This window comes from Dermacentor albipictus, chromosome 9 (assembly GCF_038994185.2).
Source record: "Dermacentor albipictus isolate Rhodes 1998 colony chromosome 9, USDA_Dalb.pri_finalv2, whole genome shotgun sequence".
Classification (NCBI taxonomy): domain Eukaryota; kingdom Metazoa; phylum Arthropoda; class Arachnida; order Ixodida; family Ixodidae; genus Dermacentor; species Dermacentor albipictus.
Genome location: NC_091829.1, coordinates 26,066,107 through 26,078,158, shown reverse-complemented (window position 1 = coordinate 26,078,158; position 12,052 = coordinate 26,066,107). Strand labels below are relative to the sequence as shown.

General features: G+C 46.9%; 1 protein-coding gene and 1 long non-coding RNA gene across 2 annotated transcripts in view; one reads left to right on the top strand and one right to left on the bottom strand.

Annotated features, from left to right (window-relative positions):
• LOC135901905 (uncharacterized) overlaps positions 1-12,052 on the bottom strand; it is a 261,657-nt gene that overhangs the window by 234,031 nt on the left and 15,574 nt on the right. The gene's annotated exons all lie outside the window — the stretch shown is intronic.
• LOC135901909 (uncharacterized) overlaps positions 3,565-12,052 on the top strand; it is an 85,387-nt gene continuing 76,899 nt past the window's right edge. The window contains exon 1 of the long non-coding RNA XR_010564303.1: positions 3,565-3,805. This is a non-coding gene — a long non-coding RNA (uncharacterized lncRNA). The remainder of the gene's footprint in view (positions 3,806-12,052) is intronic.

The window sequence follows — 12,052 nt, the reverse complement described above, 5'->3', positions numbered from 1 at the left end:
GTGGATTGCTCCGCGCACTACTTTACTGTTTGATGATTTCGCGATTTGCTGCTGCTGCTGCTGCTGCTGCTGCTTCGCACGTGAGGCTTGGCCCGTGCGCGGTGGCATACCCGGCACACCGGCGCCGGTCATTATCTCCGAAAAGCGACCGCAGACTGATGTCTGTGCCGTGGTTGCTGCGCGGTGCTTAATTCTCGCTTATCTCTCATACGCGTTTTTTCTTTCTTTTCCTGCCTCCACCTGGTGATTAACATTACCCCTTTTAGTCTGGATCGTCGTTCGCCACGGTGTGAGATAACGAGGGTCACGGAGAAGATAAAAGAGAAAGAAAGAAACGCGAAATCGGGGGCAATCTCTTTATAACGGATAGCGTGGTAGAGCTTTGCTTGACGCACGCACTGGGAAACAGATTTATTATACGGCCTCACAACGAGAGGCACTGGAGGTATCAGAGCAATTTGAGTGATTTAGCGCGTCCGTTGTCTGCCGAGAGCGGCTAACATAGCCGGCCACTGGCTACGAGATGCGTTCTGGCTCGGCCAGGCCACCGACGCGCTTGATCTACCAGAGCTTTACGACGAGATGATCTCGCTCAGCGAAGTCGATGTACGCGATTGTCAGGACCTTTATGCGTTGAGGTTAGGCAAGGGGCCGGGACCGACTTCGGCTCGTATACGTCTTTTTCAACTTACTTAATTTAGTTTAATATGCTCTTTGCATTTGTGTCTTTTGAGATAAATTTATCGGCTGGCCCCTTCACAGTAGGACTCAAAGGCAGGACTCAAATAGGGGAATTTATTTTCTACAATACTGCGCGATTGCAATGTCTAATCTGCTCACACCCTCTGGCCCTACATCGACGACGGTGGAATGCAAAAAATAATCGTGTACTTAGATGTAGGTGCTCTTTAATGTAACTCACACTCTTACAAAAAGAAATTAAAAGAAGGTAATAGTAGTAACTACGTAGTGTCACACCATCTGTTACCTCAGTATAACTGCAGTTGGTAATGATATAGCAGTAACATTACTATTAAACAAGGTAGTCGCTGTTAGTAATGGTGCTCAGCTACCAATTCCAAACGCAGTCAGCACCCTCTGATGCAAAGGTTCTCACCTCTGCTACGTATATCTGACCGGCTGTGGCGTATTCCAGAGTGTGTCCAATATATGCGAATGTGTAATAGAAGAGAAACTTTGAATCCGGTACTGCTAACTGCGTTTGTAATCGGTACCTGAGGCCTATTAGCAACAGATGACTACTTTGTTTAGACAGAAATGTTAATAACTCTACCGTTACCCACTGCAGTTATACCAAGGTAGCAAATAGCATAACACCAGGTAGTGCATAACTACTATACCACCTTCATTTTTTTTAAGTGTGCAAGGTTCAAAATCAATTCGGAGCCCCCACTACGGCGTGCCTCGTATTACAAGATCATAATTTTGGTACGTAAAACGCAGAATTACATTTGACCTGCTCACTATGGAGCGACCTAAATGGTCAAAGCGATTAGTCGCAGATGCGTACGGAGTTCAGGTGTCTCAATTGACAAATGTAGTCATTGCCGTACGCACTAAACAGAAATAATCCCAGATGGGAGTAAGTGCCTCGTCGCCTTGCGCATTCCCGAATGAGAGTTCAACATACTCCATTCTCATGGAGTTTAGTTCACTCCACCTTTCACAAGAGTTCTTATGGTGTTCAAATATGAGGAAGTTTTACTTCATTTCTTGAGTTTTTTTAGGTATTCAAATTGGATTGAATATTACTTCATTTGCGGAAGGGGTTTTTAGATACCCTAATTGGAGTGGATATTGCTTCATTTCTTGAAGGAGCTTCTAAGTGTTCAAATCGGAGTGATTATTGCTTCCATACTACAAGCTTTTTAAGGGTTTCGTACGGCGTAAATGCTACTTCATTTCTGGAAAGGGTTCCTGAGGTGTTACAAGTGAAGTAAATACTAGTCCATTTCTGAAGAGAGTTTTTTTTTTTTTTTGAGGTCTTGCTACATTATTTTATACTTTTATTCCTGCAATATATGAAGCGAACGCATAGCCTTCGATCGTGCCGTGGCATGAGGACACTTATTCCTGACCTATGAAGTACCGCAGGTGCAGGGCTCCGTGCCGGTAACATGTTTTACCGTACTTTATTTTGTTTCTCTCCTTTTTAGTTATATTTGCTTAGATTTTGAATTTGTTTAGATAATTCACTGGAAATTCTCATCCGGTAACATATTACGAGGCGGGAATGTGCTTGAAGGTGTACGTACGGTTAAATGCATCGCAAACTAATGAGCAGGTGGAGGAGTTCGTGTGGTTTCATCGACGAGCCGTGTGGCTGCATCGCTGAGTTATGCAGTGCGACAGGACAATCGATGGCCAAGAAGGGCGGAACCGACAGGACATTCGCTGTTCGGGCCATATCCTGTCAGTTACTCTCCTTGGCAACGTTCCCGTCGCGCTGTCAAAATCAGGCACGATAATGTTTACACTCTGTTAACACTGAGCACGCATTTCGAAAGCGGAAGGATTACGATATTAAAGATGCTAGTTCATAGATAGAGAGACACAATATCATATTTAAATGTTCGCCGTGAGCCTATTTGACCCAGTGAGTAAGATGAGAACTATGCATATAGTATGGATGCACAGGGGAAAAAAAGAACGAAGACACGTGGTAAAGAAAGGAGAGGACCAGCGTTGACTTTAAACTGAACGTACACACTCAACCAAGCTTCTGTGCTTTTGAGCTAAGTGTGGATCACTATGGAAGCTTCGTATGTGAAGCTCCATAGTGTGTGGAAGTGTATCTTTGATGTCAGCCCTTGGCTAGGATCCAGTTCTCGAACTATGTGACCTCGTTAGGCCGGTACTTTTCATAGCTGTTCGGAAATTTCCCACATGCCCGATGTCTCAGAACGCCGACATGGTGAGTGAAAGGAAGCATGTGAGTGTGCTAATTCTCGTGTCACCTATGGATACCGAAAATAACGATAAAGCGCTACTTTCCCAGCTTCGAAACGAAAGCTAGATGCACGAAAGAGTTCCAGATCTATGGCTCTTCTTTAATATATATTTGTAATTTTCAGAACTATAAGCAGGCGATTGGCAACGACACATCCAAGCGAAATTTCATTTTCGCACACAATAGTGGTGCTACAGTCAAATAACTACATAAGCTATCGGGAGTGGGCTTGATTATTATACCCTTGCCTATCAACACCTGCTACATGTATGCCCGGAACTTGAAACGTGGTTTCAGAACAGTCTGAAAAAAAAAAAGAAAGAATTTTCTCGCGTGCTTGACTGATCCGGGATAGCCGGCACGCAAGCAGCGATGAGGCGGGTGAAGACGCAAGTTACTGGCGATCGAATGCGCCGTTATCGCTGTCGGCCCGGGTCCCTGCGTCACACGTTCAAACGGCTACTCATGTTTTTCAGATCGTGACGATGCGGCCCGAATACAGCCGTCTGGATTCTCGTCTGGATTCTACGGCGGGTACTCGTCCGGCGCGGCGTCCAGACGGCAGTTTATCGGCAGACGTCGCAGGGACGGCTTCCATTGCCGGTCGCTGATGCTCGCGTGTCGCGCTATTCGAGGACCCCATGCGCCGAGAGCGTACAGTTGCGTCAGACATCCACGGGTCGGTATTAGTGTGCGCAGAGGCTTATCCCCGTGGATGCAGCATCCCTGACATATGGGCAACAAACTACCGGAAGTGTCCTGACTCACGGTGAAGCCGGACTCCACGCTACTTCGGCGCCGTCTCCAAAAGAACGTCATGGCTGTTCCACGCAGGTATGTTTCTACTAATGGCATGTGACAGAAGATAAAAAAGTTCAAAGCTGAAAAAAGAAGGAGAAATTGCCCTTGACATGTTTTCGAACACGTAGTCATGCGGCGATGTTGCAGCTCGGACCTGGACGCGCTAAGCATTGCACTAATGCTTCGCGCTGCCGTGTCGCTTGGCAATACAAAGCGAGGCAGAGAAACAGCGTTTCCAAGCCGCTTTGGGCGCTCCATACCGGAAACTCTTTTCTATGCACTTTTCGTTTTTTTTGTTTTTTTTTGTGCACCCGTCCGACAATGCCCCGAAACATTTTGAGCCCCCCCTATATTTCTGAAAACTGAGTCTTGACTGCTGCGCACTCTCAGAGTGATGACATCCGTGCTGGTATTTTGGGGGCCGCATAAAGCAATCATTGTAACGGAAAAGCGCGCAACGTTATGTGTATCGTGAAATTATAGATTTGTTTTTCATGAAGACGGCAGTGTTCGCTGTGAGTTCTTGCTGGCTAAATGAATTTAGAGCAGGAGGAATGGGTGGTGTCCGCAGATATTATTATTATTATTATTATTATTATTATTATTATTATTATTATTATTATTATTATTATTATTATTATTATTATTATTATTAAGGGCAAGAACGAGGGAAATTGTCGATGCTTAATCGGAAATATGTGGTGCTCCCTTTCTTATATAGGCGCTTTTGCCATACTGTATGGCCTGTGCCCAAATTCAGCATGTTTCTATAATGCATTAATGCCCTTAAACATTGTAGTGGTAGTTGTTGTTTACTTCTTGCATAAAATGAAGAAAAGGAAATTCGCTTATTACCGCACTGCTACTAAGTGCCTCTGCTAATACCTGAATGGCAATCAGCAGTGGCGGTGAAGTTAGAAGGCGGCCGGCAAAGACAGGGGATAGAGTCTATAGGAAAAATGGAACTGTCTACACGTTTAATTTACTTACAAATAAACAAACAAAAATTGCTCGCTAAAATTCAGCTTGCCGTCTCATATCACCATCAAGAAACCTCCATCCCATGGCGTTGTACTGAAATTCAACTCGAGTTTTACTGCGGCAGCTCGGTACAGGGTTTTCTCGGTCCGTCCATTCCGTTACAGGATGCAGAGTCGTGTGGCGGTGTGCGCATAATTTCATTGGTACAAGATGCAAGTGCTATGTGCAACATTTCAGGGCGTGGAACGTTCAGAGCTCGAAAGAGAGTTTGCTGTGTCGTTCTAGTGTTGCAACCGAAGATCACCATCCCCTGCTCTTATTACAATGCTCGCCTAAAGCACCGCGCGTCGCGGGATCATAAATTGCTAGTCTGGACGTCCCGGCGTTCTTTGTACTTCGCAAAGTTCTTCGCACACTTTTCTCACGCCACTACTGCTCTACAACTTCGGTTGGCGTAGTACAGCTCACTGCCCCAACTGTCCGGAGATAAGGGCAGGTGCAGAACACATTCTGTACTCACGTAACACTGCCATTACCTCTCCCTATTTTCCTTCCCCTTACCCTCCTTCCTGAAGTGCTTGGCTTCACTCGGACTCGGCGGATCAACGAAGGGCATTCTATAGCGGAGCAAGCGCTCTACTTTACTGGGCCTTAGTGTTAGCCTTAAATAAAGTTTTTTCCTCCTCCTCCTCCTTGAGTTACCCAGGTTCACGTAAGAAATAGAGACAGGCGTCGCAGACCACGAAATTCACCGCGCCTGCTGAGATTACGCATCGAATAAGTATTCGCCCATTACGAAGAACACAAGTCTATTATGAACAGACTTCGTCGTGTAGGTTTCTTCCTAATGCACCTTGTTTTGGTTCAGTACGTATAAGTGGCACGAACTCCAATGATTACTGAGCGAATTTTTCGTCTCGTTCATATTTTTATTTTCATTAAAAAAAATTTTGTTCTGTCGTTGCTATACGTCCGCGACTTTGCCAAAAGGGGTGACGAAGGACCCCTCAAGTCGTCGAGTAACGGTTTTTTTTTCCATTTGGGTTCCTTTCGCAATAAACCGTTTTTATCAGAACCGAATATACTCCATTAAAGGAATGTGAAGTACGGTGACGTAATTGCTACGATTTGTACAAGTGCCCGGATTGGCAGGCTGAATCGGCGCACTCATCGGCATTGTCACCGACTTTGCGTTAATTATCTATTCCAATTATTCGTCTTTAGTGGTTAAGGTAAAGAAGCTTCCTGCAGCCCTTCTCCGACATAATCTAGCCGAGCAATGAACATTTTTATTATACGACCTCTTCGGAGAACCACGCGGCCATATATTTCACAGTTGAAGGCCCGCTGAAAGCTTTACTGACTCGAAAAAGAAAAGCGCCTCACAAAAGTTGTTATAAAAATTCTGTTGCGTTTCTACAGGGTCTTAGTAACGTTCGATGTTCTGTTTTAATGCAGTTCAGTGTCGTGCATGATTAGTATAGCAATGAATGGGGCTAGTTGGTGGACATTCATGATTGTATGGTAATAAACCAGTTGGCATAGCTTGCGCTACGTATACACCCATTTCTTGTTCTTTTATGTTCGTTCTTCCATGTTCTTCTGTCAGTATAATACTAAGCGCAATACAGTCGTGAAATCCATGCACAACTTTTTTGCAAGGGCTTGCCGATCGCCTTCGTTGTCTTCTTTCTCTCATTGGCAGCGCGATGTCTTGACGCCCGTAGCTCTCTCAATCTGCACCGTCATTGCGTTGTCCATCGCTTGTGCGCTGTGACAAGCTTGCGTCGGTTCGCGTGCGCGGCTACGGGCGCGGATACAGAGCGCCCGCCTGGCTGCGCTTTAATTTGCACCCTTAAAAGAGAAAAAGGGTGTAAATGTGTCTATAACTCACACCCCGAGGGTGTCCGTTGTATAAATCACACCCTAAGGGTGTCAGTTATAGACACATTTACACCATTTTTATCTTTTAAGGCTGTGAATTCTTTTACAGTGTTGAGCGTGGCCAGCGCGGCATATAGGACATGTCCCTACCTCGCGGCGGAGCCGCTAGACCAGACTGCATAGCGCGCTATCTTGGCTGGCCGGCATCATGGTGGCCTGTGTAGTTCGGCTGCACTGAAGAGATTTCGCCGTGTTTGTGGCTGCGTCAAACGATAAATCACTCGCTCGCCGCACGCTTGGCCGAATGTCCTGCGGCATGCAGCTGATACGGAACGTGTTTGACTTCGCCGGCCGCTGCCTGGCACGCTGGGAGCGCCTGAACTGCATCCTCGCCTTGCGGCTGTCAAATCTCGGAATTGCGTACTGCTGAAGTAGTGAAGAATGAAAGAAAAACCGAAAACAGGCCGGCAGCGAGACAGTGGCTAGGGGGCCCATGTTATTGTCGGCGTTTTCTGTTAATTAATTGAGACAGTATCGGTGGCAACATGAGGAAAGGCAGGAGGCGCTCAGGTCGACGTCTTGCCACTGTTTTTCCGAGTCAGTTTCGCTTTCAGTGAACGTTGGATTTGGATTTGATTTAGATTGGTTTCCCCTGTTTACTACAGAATGAAAGCAGAAGCTAAAGGCCGTGTGGCCTGACAAGGGCATCAGATATTTGGTCGCGTAGCTCTCGCAAGAGGTCCTTTCTTTTGAAAATTTCATCACTCAGCTATAATATACAGCATCGAGGACGGGCTCCACACTGCTCATTTGCTTTAGCCAATCAATAATAAGAAAGCTAATAACCGTAGCTTTGTTAATTACGCGCACAACTACGCAAATTGCTCCTTATAAAAATGCCGCCAGTCTAGAAACTCTATAGCAATAGTGTCACTGTAATATGTATTCTCTAAATTAAAAATTGTGGTGCCTCTAACGTACACACGCGCACACACACTCAAACACAAACGCACGAGCGCGCCTTTGCATTAGGAATGTATGAATAATACAAATACGCCATCTGTGACTGTTAATGCAATTTCTGTAAGACCACACGCGTCAGCGAATTCACCGCTATTTTCTTCTTTCCTTACCTCCGCTCTCTCCCTGTGATCTTTGTTTTCCCCTTTCCCATTCCCCCGGTGTAGGGTAGCCAACCGGACGTTATTCTTGTTAACCTCCCTGCCTTCTACTTTTCTCTTTCCTCCTTCCTACAAATACACCACAGCTCAATAACTAATCCCTCAGTTAAGAAGCCTAACGCTAGCCAGCGGTAACGAGAAGTGTACGCGGAGTGTCGACGGAGCAGTTCTCTGTATACGCGCTGGTTGCGTCATCGCCGCGCACCAGGCCGCTTCGGAGAGACACCCATTTCCTGAAAGTCGAAGGCGACGCGACAGGAGCTGCGACGTCCAGCGCGCTTCCGGGCCCTCCCCAATTCGGGATTTTGCCACCGCTGCCTCTCCATCCTCGCAACGACAAGCAACGGATAACCCCCTCCAACCCTTTGCCACCATTCCCCGTCTCGTGGCCCGCTGTCTCGGCAGAGTCATCGAACGTTCAGAGCTCGCGGTGTGTGCCGGGAAATGTGTCGATCGTAGTGGGGGGGGGGGGGGGGGGGGAAACATTGCGATAGGAAAGCTCGCCCAGGCCGCCAAGCGGTCTCCATCTCATCAGCTCGCGAGAACTTCGTGCGGATGGAGAGAGAGCCGTTTGATGGAAAGGGGGGGTCCCGTAGGGGGACAACGCAATTACTCTCGGCGGCAGACCTCAGAACGACGACGACCGAATTCCTGCTGCGCGCTGCGCGGTCTGCTCGCCGATGTCGTCCTCGGCGTTGGGTTCTTTAAGCGATTCGGCCGCACTCTCTCCCTCTCTCACCTCTCTCCTTTCGTTTACCTCCTCCCCTCCATGCATTGCCGAGTGCCGTCCTTTGCATTTCCTTCCGCCAAATTCTTCGACGCGCCTATCGACCTGCCCCGGCCCCCTCGCCCCGACCTTCCACTTCTGCATCTGCATCCTTTTTTGTTTTAGTGCAAACGCGCTTTCCAAAACGCACGCGCGCGCTCGGGCCAAGACAGCAGCCGTCGCGTCCTCCTCTGTGATTCCATTGGTTCGGCGAATTGCGTCACCGCAGAAGCAAGGCGGCAGCAGCATTCGCCGAAACGCGGGGACCCCGGCTTCCTGCGAGCCCATGCCCGCGTGCCGCTAGCGCGCGCACGCGTCGATTACGCGCCACGTACTATTGACCCGCTAAATGGCATCGGCCGCCGTCGACGACGTACTAATCTCCCCTTCCCTCCGAAGGGCGACGTGGACTTGTGCTCCAAACGATCGGGCGGTGCGAGAACTCGCCGCTGCTCGATTGAAAGAAAGACATACACAAGTCGTTGTTGCAGAAGTAACAGCGGCAGTTTCGGGGTGCCCCCCGAGCATGTGCTTGCCGAACCATTTTCCCCTGCCCGCTTATACCTACATCGCTTATACCCTAGTTACACGGGCGTGCTAACCACAGTTAAGACGCACCTCAGTTCCGGCTAACCGAAGTTACACCCAGTTAGACGGAAAGCCTAACTGCGGTTATTCCACTAACCATGGTCGCTGCAAACTGAGGTTGGCCACCTCAGTTAGCGAGGCTAACAGACAAGATGGCGGCACCCATGCCGATGGACGCAGGCGGCGCGACTCCGGCAGAAACATCTTCCCAAAGGCGTGTCAACTGGTCTGTTGCAACAACAGAGTCGTTGATACGCATTTGGGAGGATAATCTCGCCGCGCTGCGTTCAAACACGCGTAATTCGCGCATTTACCAGCAAATGACCGAAGCACTGAATGCACGCCTGCCTGCCGGCGAAGGGCCGTACACTGCCAAACAGCTTCGCCAGAAGCTCGAAAACTTGAACAAGCAATACCGGTGAGTACGGACACTTCAATAATCACGTTGTGATAGTGTATAGCGTCTTTGTTTGTGCGTATGTGTCGACTAAATCCGATGCGTAAACTCAAAAGCATGCAAAATAAGCGCTCGCACGCTACGCCTGCCGGTGCAGTTGGGCCTAATCTTGTGTGTGTGTCACACGACGCACAATCGATCGCGGTCGAGTCCGATCGTGATCGAATTTCTCGGTCGCGATTGGCTCCTCTGCGAAAGCTATGGGGGTGTCAATAGTGGTCGGGAATTTCAGTCCGGATCGTGCTCGATCACCAACACAGCATTGCTCCGACATACGATTTGGATGGGCCCAGGCACCGACAAGGAGTCTTGGATCCGGCCTTAGTTGAAAAGTGATAATGCATGTGCTCGCACGTTTACGACGCGGTTATTCTATTATTTTTAAAAGGAAGCTGGCCAGCGAAAATCAAGCGACTGACGCTGCGTAATCGCGTGCCCGTTTTATTCTCGGCGTCACCGCACGTTTGCCGACCTTTTTCTTACATCTGTTTGACTGCTTCATAAGATAAGGCAACAGACCTCACAAAGTCTGCGTTCCTTCCGAGTTCACACTAAGCATTTGGCATTGTAAGCATCGTTTACAGGCATAAAAAGAGGCATGCGAAGGCAGGACATACATAAAAAGTTTGAGTGGGTTCTTCCGTTATACCTCTCTTTATGCGACCCAAAGTAATGTTTAGCAGAACCCACGAACTTGCCCAAGAAGAATTCCGATTGAGCTATATTGACATTGTACACATTCTCAGTCCGTCGAATGTTCAAGTGCATGGCAGTGTTCTCTCCCTTCCTGTACCTTTTCTGTGCACAGTTCCAGAGAAGCGGGCGATATGTAACTTGTGAAAGCAGTGCCAGTCTGTGTGCAATTTTTTATATCTAATAAATAGCAGTGTATGTAATTCTTTTTTCCCCTAATAAGGGGGGCAATTCTATTAAAAGTACATTTGCATGCTGTGAGAAGTTTTGTACACTAAATGAAATTTTCTTTTAGAAAGCTGAGGCGTACTGGCACATCGACTGGATCAAAAGGTGTTGAGTGGCCTTTTTATTGGCAGCTCCACTCATTTTTGGGAACGCTGCCTGTAAACGACACTGACCTTGTGGAGGAGAGCGTGGAGGTAATTTGAACTGTTTATCATTACAGCGCTATACATAGTTGGTGTACTCACTAATGAGTACTCTCTCATAATTGCTCCCTACTCATTTCACAGGAGTGAGCACTGGTGCTTGATTGGGACTGATTAGGATGAATAATAATGTGTGCTAGTTAGAGTATGAATGAAATTCAGTGACGGTGATTTTGAGTGGACCGAAGCATTAACAGGGGGTGATTGTCGGCGAGTGTGAGTGGGTGCATGTGAGTGAGTGTCAGCGAGTGCGAGCAGGCGCAAGTATGAGAGTGAATGGGTGCTAGTAAATGTGAATTGACTTTGAGCGCAAGTCAGGGTTGGTGAACATGACTGGGCGTGAGTGTCAACTAGTGTCAGTGAGTACACAGCCTGCAAAAATACAGTTTCTACATGCATTATAGCATATAAAATAGTGCTTTAATTGCAAATTTCCAACAAATGTACAGGGGCTTCTGGACTAAACGCATGCAGCTTTGCTTGGCAAGGCACACAGCAATGTGAACAAAGTGCCTCAGAGTTATGAGCACATCGACAAACAATGCCAGAGCAAATTACAATTTATTAATATAATGTGAGGATATTGTAACACATGTATGCACTTTAGTAACTGATGATCATCAGTTACTGATTTCCCATCATTAGACACAAGATATTCAAAGGAGAAACAATAAAAATGGCTACTTATAGCACAGTCACTTCGTTGAAACATGTATCTCGACTGTGTGGAACAGCAAACATCTCCCTGAAGTTGTAGGTACTTCATTATGCATTTTTCCACAAATGCATTAGAGCGTACGAATTTGAGTGAAAACGCACACAAAAATCTTAAGGTGTATTATATTTTGAAAGAAAGTATTGTTAATCAAATTAAATATGGCATAGAATGTCCACACATGTGTAAGCAGTAGATAGCACATTTGTAGTGTGTGAAGAGCAGAAATGGTTTTTCAAACAATGTTGCAGGATTCTATATATCTGTGATAACGGTATCTTAAGTGGCACTGGAAGTGAAACAGAAATACGGTCATCCACCTGACTGTAGCATGAAGTTGCAGAGCTGACAACAATTTTTCCCATTCGTGAAATTTTCTCCACCTTGCGAGCTTCCGCAAACTGATTTGCCAGAATGCAGTTTGTATTGAAAACTTTCATTTGTTTTCAAATGTAATGCTGCAAATATGTAATATGCTGCATGCAACATGTGAGAACACAGCTGGTTGGTCTACTGGTTTTCAAGTAGACATGCTGCTGATCCAGCAACTAGTTTGCAGAGGTGCATTTTCAGTTTAGACGTAT